At 45.7% G+C, this 12566-nt stretch overlaps 1 long non-coding RNA gene across 1 annotated transcript; it reads right to left on the reverse strand.

The window, feature by feature from the left end:
• Positions 1–2605: 2605 nt before the first annotated feature.
• Positions 2606–3317, reverse strand: LOC123413394. Its single transcript, XR_006613745.1, has 3 exons — positions 3073–3317; positions 2924–2992; positions 2606–2833 (listed from the first exon to the last, which is right to left on the reverse strand). It is a non-coding gene; the product is annotated as an uncharacterized LOC123413394 (long non-coding RNA).
• Positions 3318–12566: the final 9249 nt, after the last annotated feature.

A 12566-nucleotide genomic window follows, 5' to 3' on the forward strand; every position in this document is an offset into this window, starting at 1 on the left:
GTTATAATAACTTATCACTTGCATTCTCATGCCATGCTCATGCATCATTTGGATTGCATGTGATTGTTATTGAATGTTACCATTCATTTCGGTAGGCTCCGCACCCCCGGATTCCACCGAATATCCGTCTGACGGATATCGTTCCTCCTCTGAGCAACAAGGCAAGCAACCCTTTTGATCATCCCGATAACACCTATGTTCTTGCTCCTGCACCTAATTATTGCATTAGGATCAAATGCTTCAACTGCTTTTGCCACGATAGTTGGACCCACTTCCTTTGCATGACTTAACCTTGTCACAGTAAATAGCCGAACCTTGCAACCTAGCATACCTGGTAGTTGCTTGAGCTATGATGTGCCTTATCCTGCTATGCATGCTATGCTTAGAGTTGTGTATGGTCTGTCATCTGGGAGATGAACAGAAATGTGGAATGTGTTCGGTGAGAAAAGGTCGTGTGTTGAACTTGATTTGGTAAAGGCACCGGTGAAAGGCTGTGTAGGAGTACATGGCGGGTTGTTTCATTGGAACCGTCCTTAGGAACTGAGTTCCGTGTATGTAATCCAAGACTAGATACTACCACATGCTGGGCCCTGAAATATGACCCCGCTGGGCCTATTAATCGCGTAGTACTCGGTCCAGGAGTTGCAAGTAGTTTCTGGTGTTTATAGTAATGCTGGAGGCTGTGCATGGTGCTGACCTGAGAGGTGGACCGTGATGCGGTAGGCAGTGGCACGGTGTACCAAGTGGCACCCGGATGGTGAGCTTGGGAACCCTGCGCACATCGTTTGAGGCCGTGGCGGAAACCTCGGCCGGACTTCCGTACGGGTTACTCTCAGATAGGCGATAAACCTGGACTAGGTACTAATGTGGTTAACGGTCGTGGCCGACTCCCTCGCTGGGCTTCCGTTTGAAGGTTGCCGAGGTGCATGACGGGCACATGGCGATAAGTGGCGGGAGCGTGTGTGACGAAGTACACCCCTGTAGGGTATGATCTATTCGAATAGCCGCGTCCGCGGATATGGACTACTTGGAAACATATGTTGTTCATAGATAACTTCAATGGCTACTCATAAAATTGTCAAGATAAGCGTGAGTGTCGTGGACGGCATTTCCGTACGGAGACGGAATGATTCCACGATAGTGTATTGTTGTGGTGTTAGTGGACTCGTGTGCGAGAAATCAAGTTATCAAAATTATTTAAAAATGCAAGTTGTCTAGCCACGAGTCAAATGCTGGCTTCCCGCATGAAACCCCACAATACCTTTTGATACCTTGCATGAGTAGTTAGTTCTCCTAAAGTCTTGCTGAGTATCTTCGTACTCATGTTTGTTTAATAAATGTTGCAGAGGTTGCTAATGACCCTAATGGAGGGTTCTTCGTAGACATCGACGATGACGAGTAGCTGGTGTCCCAGCTACGATCCGGCCCTACGTCGGCTCTGTAGTATAGTCAGGCCATATGCCTTCTAGTTGCTCTGTCTGTACCCAGACAGTTTATAACTCTTCCGCTGGCTTGTAATTGTATGACTGCTATTATGGGTCGAGAGACCCTTAATGTGTAATATTATGTGTGTGGCTCTTCCGAGCCTCTTAAATAAAGGTTGTATGTTTATGGTTATGTTGTGATGCCATCGATGTATCTATACATATCGATATGCCATGCGTACGTGTGTCGTACTTGATATGTATGGGGTTGATTACCTAGTCGTGAACTTTCGTAGCACTCCTTACAAGGAAATGCCCCTTTGTGATCCAACGAGCCTTGGTAGTTCGCTACTGCTCTGGACACATTGGTTGACCGACATGTGTCCTTCTTAGCTGCTGTGTCTGTCCCCTTTGGAGAAATGTCACGCGACGTAATAGAGTCCTTGTAGCTTGCTACGACTCATCTACGTTCGTTGATGACCGACACCTGCTTTGTTGGGTCATGTATGCCTGTCCTTGTGCGGAACTGCCACTTTGGTTTATGACTACACATGTCGATCCAGGTTCTTTGACATTGGATTGCTAGCGACACTATCGCATACGTGAGTCAAAAGACGCAAACGGTCCCGGCTAAGGAAAGGCTGCAGCCGTGGAGTTAACCGTGCGTGAGACCACAAAGGGATGCGATGTGTTACAGGCTGGATTCCTATGGCTTAGGATCGGGGTCCCGACACTATACTGCCATGAACAACACTTTGTGAAGGAAGTGTCATTTCTACATTCATGTTTTCCGTCAAAAATTTTGTGGACTCTTTCTTATCCATATTAGGTCATCATGTCAAAATTCAGCATCATTAGCCTAGTAAGTATTTCTCAGCTAATTTCCAAAGTGTTTGTCCAGAAAGGAACTTTATGAAGGAGGTACTATCTAGATATGTCCTAATGATTTAAAATTTTGATATGACCTTCTGATGCTCAAATAATAACACTCCTCCAAATGATTTGAAACATAAATGACGAGGTCGTGCAGTCGCACTGGTTGATGACTAGTAATATAAATGGAAAAGGAGAAAATAATTAAATTATCATTTACCACACAACCACACATTATAATAATACATCACGTTATATTGGATATGACATACGATTTCTTACAAAACGATGAGCACATTATCAATAATATCGCATCACCGAGACACTTACAAGTAGAAATAAATTGACACACTGGATTGAACATGTTATCCAGTTATTCAATATAACATTGACACTCCCGTATATTCAACATGAAATGTCGATTCTCACACTTTCTTAAGCAAGGACTTCGCCAAATTCATAATCCTTAGTGCAGAGATGGTAGCATCCAGTTTTGCAATGATCTTTGACATCGTTCACTTCTTGACTCGCAACAACTGAGTGGAGAATTGTTTCCATTAGAAACAATCACTAACTCAAAGTGAATAATAATATGCAACGAATGGTCTATAACGTCTTTAGCTTACCAGCGTTGATGTTCCCGCACAATGAGGACACGCATCCCAACTTGCAGTACTCAATGGATTTTGCGTCGTCTATAAAAGAAATATGTGTGTAAATGGAAATTTTTACTCATGATATGAACGATAACGAGAAGGATGGATTCAGAATTTACCTCCGTCTGTGACAAGGTTCAAGCGGTCACATGGAGGCACACATTTTTCCAAAATCTTGCAACCACATAAGCTTGCACACGTAGGCCGAGAGGAACCCGTGACACGACATACATTATAGCAGTTTCTTGTCGTGGTGGAACAACAACAACTCTTGGCCTCTATATGGGTCTGTTGAAGGACTAGTCCTAGCATGAGTACTCCAATAATGATACTCTTAAGACTTATGGTTTCCATATTGACCTTGTATGTATTTATCAGAAAACCAACTGATGAATCTAGTCTAGGATGATCTCTATTTATAGGAAGTATTCCATGGTGACACCAGACACATTGCCCGAAGTTATTGAATGAACAATTATTTATTATTGTGGTCTGGTTTTACTTCCAGCACACAAACACGAATAATTAACTAGTAATGGCAGTGCAGGCATCTCATATGGACGTGCAATTATTGTCATTAACATTGTTTACGACCTTAATGCATGTCAGTCACACTCATACACCAGGCTGGCCTAGAGGAAAGAGTGATCACGTCACTACACTTATTATAATGCATGACCAATCGTACATGTTGGATCAATAAGTAGATTAAAGAAGCTTTGTGCTTATCTTCTATCCTTGATTCATGAGATTCATAATGAATAGAATCAATGCACAAGTTTGAGTGAATCTGGGGTGACTACTAGTATATGTTCCATGTCGAGTACTTCACCTAAAACTTGGTGTACTCTAGATAATTTTTATGATTCTGCCATCGACTCAAATTTGATTATTATTTATGTAATCTTCAACCGACTTATCGACACATATGACTGCACATATTTAAAACAGCATGAGCGAATATAACAAGTTTTTTCTCATTAACTGTATTTTTTGAGCATACCCATCAATGTATGCACGAGAAATTATGAGTTGGATTTGTGTAACCTGTGAAACATACTACCTATTAATCTGTTATTTCATTTGGGTTGTTGGGTTTGTTTAGGACTAACTCGTATATAGAATCGTAACAACATAGAGATAAACATTATCCAACAATCGTACGATGATATTTGATTTGTTAACCACCACTTGTTTGTTCTACTAGATATGTGTATGAAAGGGGTCGTCTAACAACTGCACATGCATGCTTAGGTGTTGGGGCCGATAAATTGTGTGCTTAGATAATAAAAAATAGTAATGAAAAAAATTGAGAGCCAAGAAATTACACATAGTCACATAGAATATTCTGTCGTACATTATTATCGCGTACATCATCACCAACATGTATAAAACAAACAAAAATTATAACCATAAGAGACCCAAGATGCCTAACCTTTTCTATCATGAACATCAAATGGTTTCAGATAATACTCTCTCTAGTACATATTAATTACTAAAGTTGTACTAAAGCTGCAATGATTAATATGAATCAGAAGGATATAAATTTTAGCGCAAGAAAATATCAGTTGTCCCAAAAGTTACAACATACGTAAATATATTACATTATAATACCATTGTAATTATCCAAAAATATTTTGCATGTAACATCTTGTACATATACGCATGTAGGCAAAGCTCTAAATGGTCCTAATGAAATCCATATTGCATTTTTTTGGTATTTTGTAACTAGTCGTGGACACGTTGTCCATGTTTTTTTTCTTTTCCTTTATATGGGGTAGAACATATTCCCCTTTAATAACTATCTATGAAAGTCCAAGAGCCTACAAATCCCCCTCCTTTATTGCGATCTAATTGCCAAGTCACCATGCACAGAAGCCCGAGTATCCCTCAATCAAGAGTTTATTTCTTTTTTCCGTTCTTTGATTTCCTTAGTGCCCTCTTGATGTTCGAAACAACTTGCAAAGAATATTTGAATATGTGGGATTCACTCTATGCAACCTAGATAGGACTGTAGCTGCAAAATTCAATGAGTCCCTTGTGTTTCTTTTTTATCTCGATATACGTCCTACACTTCTAATAGTATCAATGAAATCATGTCTTGTAATCAAAAACATGTCATGTATCACTTGGTCACTCGAGCATTACTTTGGCATCCCTCATGGGGGCTCGTGTATTCGAGTACCACGCAAGCAATTTTTTTCCAGCCACGCGCAACTATATTGATAACTATAGCGTGACGGTAGGACCAAGTGGTACGATGCGTACGTACGTATTTATTTTCATAGTAGGTATAGATGTTTTATTCCACTAACTTATTGACACATACCACTCCATATATTCAAAACTACATGATTCAACATAACAAGTTTTCGTTCATTAATTGTATATTTCTAGCATCCCCATCAATGTACGCATGAAAAATATGAATCAGATTGGTGTGACCTCTTTGGCATACTACCAATTAATTTATTACTTCATTTGGGTGTTGAGTTAGTTTAGGACCATCTCTTGTATAGCGTCGTAACATGATAGACATATAGTACCTACCGATCGAAGGATGATATTTCATTTATTAAGCAACACTTGTTTGTTGTACTACATACGTGCATGTAAGGGGCCGGCTAGAAACGTTATAATATCGTTTCTATCATGAACATCAAATGGTTTCACATAATACTCTCTCTAGTATATGCCTTTTCCTATACTGCCATGAACAACACTTTGTGAAGGAAGTGTCATTTCTACATTCGTGTTTTCTGTCAAAAATTTTGTGGACTCTTTCCTATCCATATGTGACGCCCTCGGCTTAATCGTACGCTAACCATACACGCAAATGTGTACGATCAAACCCAAGGACTCACGGGAAGATATCACAACACAATACTAGACACAAATAAAATAACATCAGCTTCATATTACAAGCCAGGGGCCTCGAGGGCTAGAATACGTAAGCTCGATAAACACACGAGTCAGCGGAAGCAACAAATATCTGAGTACAGACATAAAACATGGGGTGCCTTAGAGAAGGCTAGCACAAAAAATACAACGATCGAACGAGGCGAGGCCTCCTGCCTGGGAACCTCCTATCTACTCATGATCATCAGCGGCCTCCACGTAGTAGTAGGCACCGTCGGGGCAGCAGTCGTCGGCGGCGGGGACCTCCATCTCCTGGGCTCCATCATCTGGTCTTACCAAACGGATCAAGGGGACAAGGGGGGGGAGCAAAGCAGCGGTGAGTACTCATCCAAAGTACTCGCAAGTCTTACATCAGAACTATTCTAAATATGCATCAGTATCAAAGAAGGGGGGTTATATGTGGGCTGACTGCAGCAATGCGAGAATAGAGAGAGAAGGCCTAGTCCTATCGAAGACTAGCATCTTCAGGGTCTTGCAGCAATAGACGAGAGTAGAACAGGGGTAACACATTAATAGTCATATTGTTGCAGCAATATTAAAGTGAGGTCACGCCTAAGGATCCTCCCTCGACTCCCTGCGAGGAAGCAATCCCGAGGCAAACTAATTCCACTTAAGTAACAATTGTAGTTGTAAAAGATCGGGGCACAACTCCAAGTCGTCCTGTAACCATGGACACGGCTATCCGAATAGTTAATTTTCATCCCTGCAGGGGTGCACCACATGTCCCGTCACGCTCGATAACACTCTGGCCGGACATACTTTTCTGGGTCCTGCCCGGCCTCGGAATATCGACACGTCGCAGCCCCACCTAAGACTAATCAGAGAGGCCAGTCCGCCGGTCTAAATCCTAAGCACAAAGGGTTCGTGGGCCCAGTTCCCCTTCACGCTCCTGCACGTGGCGTGGGCGGCCGACGTCAGTCCTAGCATCCCTTAATCACAAGCACGATGCATCTCGGGACCACTCGGGCGCGCGCCGCTACATTGCTGGCATCTGAAAAGCTTCGGCTGATACCGCGACGCCGAGTACCCATAATTCTTCCCGCGTAGCCGGTTAGTGCGAAAAGGTCTCCGACCAACCCAGATCAAATTCCCAAATCCATTAGGATTTTAATTAGGCCATCAATACAGTCTCACGGGAATCCACCCGTCTTACAACTAATCACCAATGATCCCAGTAACATGGTCGAGTAACTGTGTGGTTGTGACTCCCTCGGCTTAATCGTACGCTAATCATACACGCAAATGCGTACGATCAAACCCAAGGACTCACGGGGAGATATCACAACACAACTCTAGACACAAATAAAATAACATCAGCTTCATATTACAAGCCAGGGGCCTCGAGGGCTAGAATACGAAAGCTCGATAAACACACGAGTCAGCGGAAGCAACAAATATCTGAGTACAGACATAAAACAACATGGGGGTGCCTTAGAGAAGGCTAGCACAAAAGATACAACGATCGAACGAGGCGAGGCCTCCTGCCTGGGAACCTCCTAACTACTCCTGATCATCAGCGGCCTCCACGTAGTAGTAGGCACCGTCGGGGTAGCAGTCGTCGGTGGCGGGGACCTCCATCTCCTGGGCTTCATCATCTGGTCGCAGCAACCGGAACAAGGGAACAAGGGGGGAGCAAGGCAGCGGTGAGTACTCATCCAAAGTACTCGCAAGTCTTACGTCAGAACTATTCTAATAATGCACCAGTATCAAAGAAGGGGGTTTATATGTGGACTGACTGCAGCAATGCGAGAATAGAGAGAGAAGGCCTAGTCCTATCGAAGACTAGCATCTTCAGGGTCTTGCAGCAATAGACGAGAGTAGAACAGGGGTAACACAATAATAGTCATATTGTTGCAGCAATATTAAAGTGAGGTCACGCCTAAAGATCCTCCCTCGACTCCCTGCGAGGAAGCAATCCCGAGGCAAACTAATTCCAGTTAAGTAACAATTGTAGTTGTATAAGATCGGGGCACAACTCCAAGTCGTCCTGTAACCGTGGACACGGCTATCCGAATAGTTAATTTTCATCCCTGCAGGGGTGCACCACATGTCCCGTCACGCTCGATAACACTCTGGCCGGACATACTTTTCTGGGTCCTGCCCGGCCTCGGAATATCGACACGTCGCAGCCCCACCTAAGACTAATCAGAGAGGCCAGCCCGCCGGTCTAAATCCTAAGCACAAAGGGTTCATGGGCCCAGTTCCCCTTCACGCTCCTGCACGTGGCGTGGGCGGCCGACGTCAGTCCTAGCATCCCTTAATCACAAGCGCGATGCATCTTGGGACCACTCGGGCGCGCGCCGCTACACTGCTGGCATCTGAAAAGCTTCGGCTGATACCGCGACGCCGAGTACCCATAATTCTTCCCGCATAGCCGGTTAGTGCGAAAAGGTCTCCGACCAACCCAGATCAAATACCCAAATCCATTAGCATTTTAATTAGGCCAACAACACAGTCTCGCGGGAATCCACCCGTCTTACAACTAATCACCGAAGATCCCAGTAACATGGTCGAGTAACTGTGTGGTTGTAACATCGGGGGGAATCCGAGGTATCACCCTCGTTGGATTCCGAACGACGTACCCGGCAAGGTGGGCTTAGAGGAATCACCCTCGGGGGTCCCACACTCGCGGGGTGGCACGACAGAGACGTCATCGGGAATGGTGAAAGAGGAATCACCCTCGATAACCACGACCGACTAGCTATACTACAGAGATATCATCAGGAGTACTTAGCGAGGTGTCACCCTCGGTACCCGATAGTATCCCTGTAGCGTCGTACAACGAAGGGGGGTGAACGTGCTGTGTCGGGTCTGGCTCGTCGATCAGAGATCGAGATTTGGAAACAAGCGGGGCAACTGATCTACGGGGTCAGAGGGGATGACTGCTCCACCTATACTAAGCATATTAAAGGTACAGGACTGAAAGTAGCAGTTCATCAAAAACAGGCTATGCATCAGATATAGGAGCTAACTACAACAGTAGCAAAATACTAATGCAAGCAGTAGGAAGAAAGACATAGGCGATATAGGAATGATCAAGGAGAGTTTGCTTGCCTTGCTGCTCTGCGGCAAATGACTGATCGGCAGGGTCGTAGATGTACCCGGCAGCAGCGTCAGTCTCGGGGTCTACCGGTAAGAAGAGGGGGAAGAACAATAAATAATAGCACCGATGCAACACAAAGCATGACATGGAAATATGCAGGCTAGGCATGAGCTAACGCAGGAACATCCGTCATAGACGGGTCGGAAGAATATCTGACGATATTTTCCGGGTCTCGGGCTACTACCGGTTACACTGGAAACGATGGAAAAGTTCCATGTTTGCTATGCTAGGGACGCGTGACAGACGAACGGGCCGTGTATCCGGGTTCGTCTCGCTTTGCTGATCAACTTTCATGTTGAAATTATTTCGATCTGACTTACGGATTATTTAATATTAATTTTTAAAGTTTTATTAATTATTTAAGAATTAAAAACAGATTTAAAAGATTTAGTAAAATCCTATTATGACATCATCGCGATGTCAGGCTGACATCAACGTTTGACCGGTCAACTGACCAGCGGGTCCCGAACGTCATAGGCACAAGTTTTATTTAAGATTAATTATTTATTAATCAGATTAATTCAACGAGGGACCCACGTGTCATACTCTAATTATGTTAATTAATTATTTTAACTAATATATCTATTTATTTATTTATTTAAGAAAAACATTATTTTTAATTATCGCGCGGGGCCTCCCTGTCATTGACAGCGGTGCATTGGCCCCACCGGTAAGTGGCCTAACGTTATTTCCTCATTTATTTTTATTAGATACCTAACCGTTCAAATACCGTATTCCTCTAATTATCCAAATACACAAATACATACATCACATCTCATACATACATACATACATACGCATCTAATACACCACTTATTCTTTTTCATTTATCTTTTCTCTCAACACTCATCTCTCATCTCTCTGTTAACAGAGAAGTTCTTTTGCTACTCCACCTAGAAGAACACCAACTTCGAATCCTTCTACCGGAGTCCACCGTCGACGGATCGAGGCCCCGTTTGCCGGAACGGAACCGTGACGTCGAGGGGAACGACAAGGTGGGAGGAGCCCGAGGAGGGGCTCACCGACGGTGACGTGACGGCCCGGTGAAGCCGGAGTTCGCACGTAGAAGACGGTGGAGACGGGTGTGCCGGCGAGGAGGAGCCGGTGAGGAGGGCCCCCCGGAGATGGAGCCGCCGGCGGTGAGGGGCGGCCACCGTAGAGAGGGCCGCCGGAGAGGGACCTCCCGGAAGGGGCCGGCCGCCGAGATGGGGGGGGCCGAGGTGGCCGGCGAGGTGGAGGCCGAGGCAACCGGGGCCCCCTGCCGGCGGGGTGGGTGGCTCGCCGGCGAGGAGGGAGGGGCTCGGCCGGCGGGGAGGAGGGGCTCGGCCGGCGGGGCGAGGGGAGGGGCCACCGGGGAAGGAAGGGGGGCCGTGGGGTGGGGAGGAGGCCGTGGGGGAGGAGGAGGCGGTGGAGGGAGGAGGCCGGCGGGGTAGAGGGCTGCCGGCGGGGAGGGGTGGCCGCCGGCCGGTGGGATGAGGGGCGGCCAGGGAGGGGCGAGATGGGGAGGTGTCGGTCGTGGGAGGGAGATGGGGCGATGGGGTGTGGAGGGGGCGACGGGATCTCGGGGGTGGGGGGGCCGAGAGAGAGGGAGGGAGGGTGAGGTGGCGGCGTGGGGGTGGGGCCCCCCCCACGAGGGGGGCTGGCGGCGGCGGCGGCGTGGGAATGGGAGGGAGAGCGAGGGGAGTGGGGGGTCGCCAGGGGGGCGATTAGGGTTTGGCGGGGGGGGCCGGCTGGGCCACTTGGCCCAGTTTGGGCCGGCTGGGGGGGGGCTTTCTCTTTTTTTCTTTTTTTTTTTTGATTTGTTTTTATTTTGTTTTACCTTTTTCCTTTTCTTTTTATTAATCCTTTCTTTCAGTTTTCTTTTCTTTATTTTATTATTATTTCTTTAATACTTTCCCCTTACATATATATCCTTTTAACACTTGTAATGAACCGATAAAGTGCTTCCATTTTCTTTCAAATCATCGATCCGGACAGACGCGAATCTACGCGGGTCTGAGATGGGAATCCGATGACGTGGCATCGTTAGCGATTGATCACTGTAGCTTAATTACAATAATCACTGTAGCAAAAGTCGAGGATGTCACAATTCTCCCCTACTAACAAGAATTCTCGTCCCGAGAATTAAGAGGTAGATGGAAAGAGCCCGGGGTATTCATCACGAAGATGATCCTCGCGTTCCCAAGTGGCTTCATCTTCAGAGTGATTTGACCACTGCACCTTAAGGAACTTGGTGACCTTGCGACGAGTTTTACGTTCAGCTTGGTCGAGAATGCGGACCGGATGCTCTTTATAAGAGAGGTCTTGTTGTAGCTCAAGCATATCGTGATCCACTGCTCGAATAGGGTCCTTGAAGCAGCGACGGAGCTGAGAAACATGGAAGACATCGTGAACCTGAGAAAGGTTCGCCGGCAGTTCCAATTGATAAGCCACTCTTCCACGCCTTTCGAGAACAGTGAAAGGACCAATATAACGAGGAGCTAACTTGCCCTTGATTCCGAAACGGTGTGCACCTCTCATTGGTGTGACACGAAGATAAGCCTTTTCGCCAGGTTGATAGACCATATCTTGATGATGACGGTCATACTGACTCTTCTGACGAGACTGAGCAGCCTTCAGATTCTCATGAATAATGCGGACTTGATCTTCGGCATGTTGAATAATATCCGGACCGAAGAGTGATCGTTCCCCAGTTTCTGACCAATTCATAGGAGTCCGACACCTCCGCCCATACAATACTTCGAAAGGGGCCATCTTCAGGCTAGCTTGATAGCTATTGTTGTAAGAGAACTCGGCATACGGGAGAGATTCCTCCCATTTCTTACCGAAAGAAATGACACAAGCTCGAAGCATGTCCTCGAGAATTTGGTTGACTCGTTCAACTTGTCCCTGGGATTGAGGATGAAATGCAGTGCTGAAGGACAGATGAGTCCCCATAGCCTTCTGAAAACTTTCCCAGAACTTCGAAGTAAACAAGCTGCCACGGTCCGAACTGATTACCAACGGAATACCGTGAAGTGAAACAACTCTTGACATATAAAGATCTGCCAGCTGACTAGCATTAATCGTTTCTTTGACGGCCAGGAAATGTGCAACTTTGGACAGTCGATCAATGACGACAAGAATAGCATCATTACCTTTCTGAGACCTGGGAAAACCAGTGACAAAGTCCATTTCAACGTGATCCCATTTCCACTCGGGAATAGAGATAGGTTGCAGAGTTCCCGCAGGCTTTTGGTGTTCTGCCTTGATACGCCGGCATATATCACATTCTGCCACATAGCGTGCAATGTCTTGTTTCATATTGGGCCACCAGAATCTTTGCCGGATGTCTTGGTACATCTTGGTACTACCCGGGTGAATAGACAATGGTGTGTCATGAGCTTCTTCCATCACCTTCCCAGTCATCCTGAGATTTTCCTTCTTATTTGGAACGAATAGGCGACCCTTGAAATACAAGGCGCCACCTTCATCAACAGTGAAAAAGGAGGGTTTACCCTTTGCAATATAGCTCTTAATCCTGTCGACATCATCGTCAAAGTTTTGTATATTCTTTATGGAGCTCACAAGATCTGGTTCAACCACTAGGTT

Source organism: Hordeum vulgare, chromosome 7H (assembly GCF_904849725.1).
Source record: "Hordeum vulgare subsp. vulgare chromosome 7H, MorexV3_pseudomolecules_assembly, whole genome shotgun sequence".
NCBI lineage: Eukaryota > Viridiplantae > Streptophyta > Magnoliopsida > Poales > Poaceae > Hordeum > Hordeum vulgare.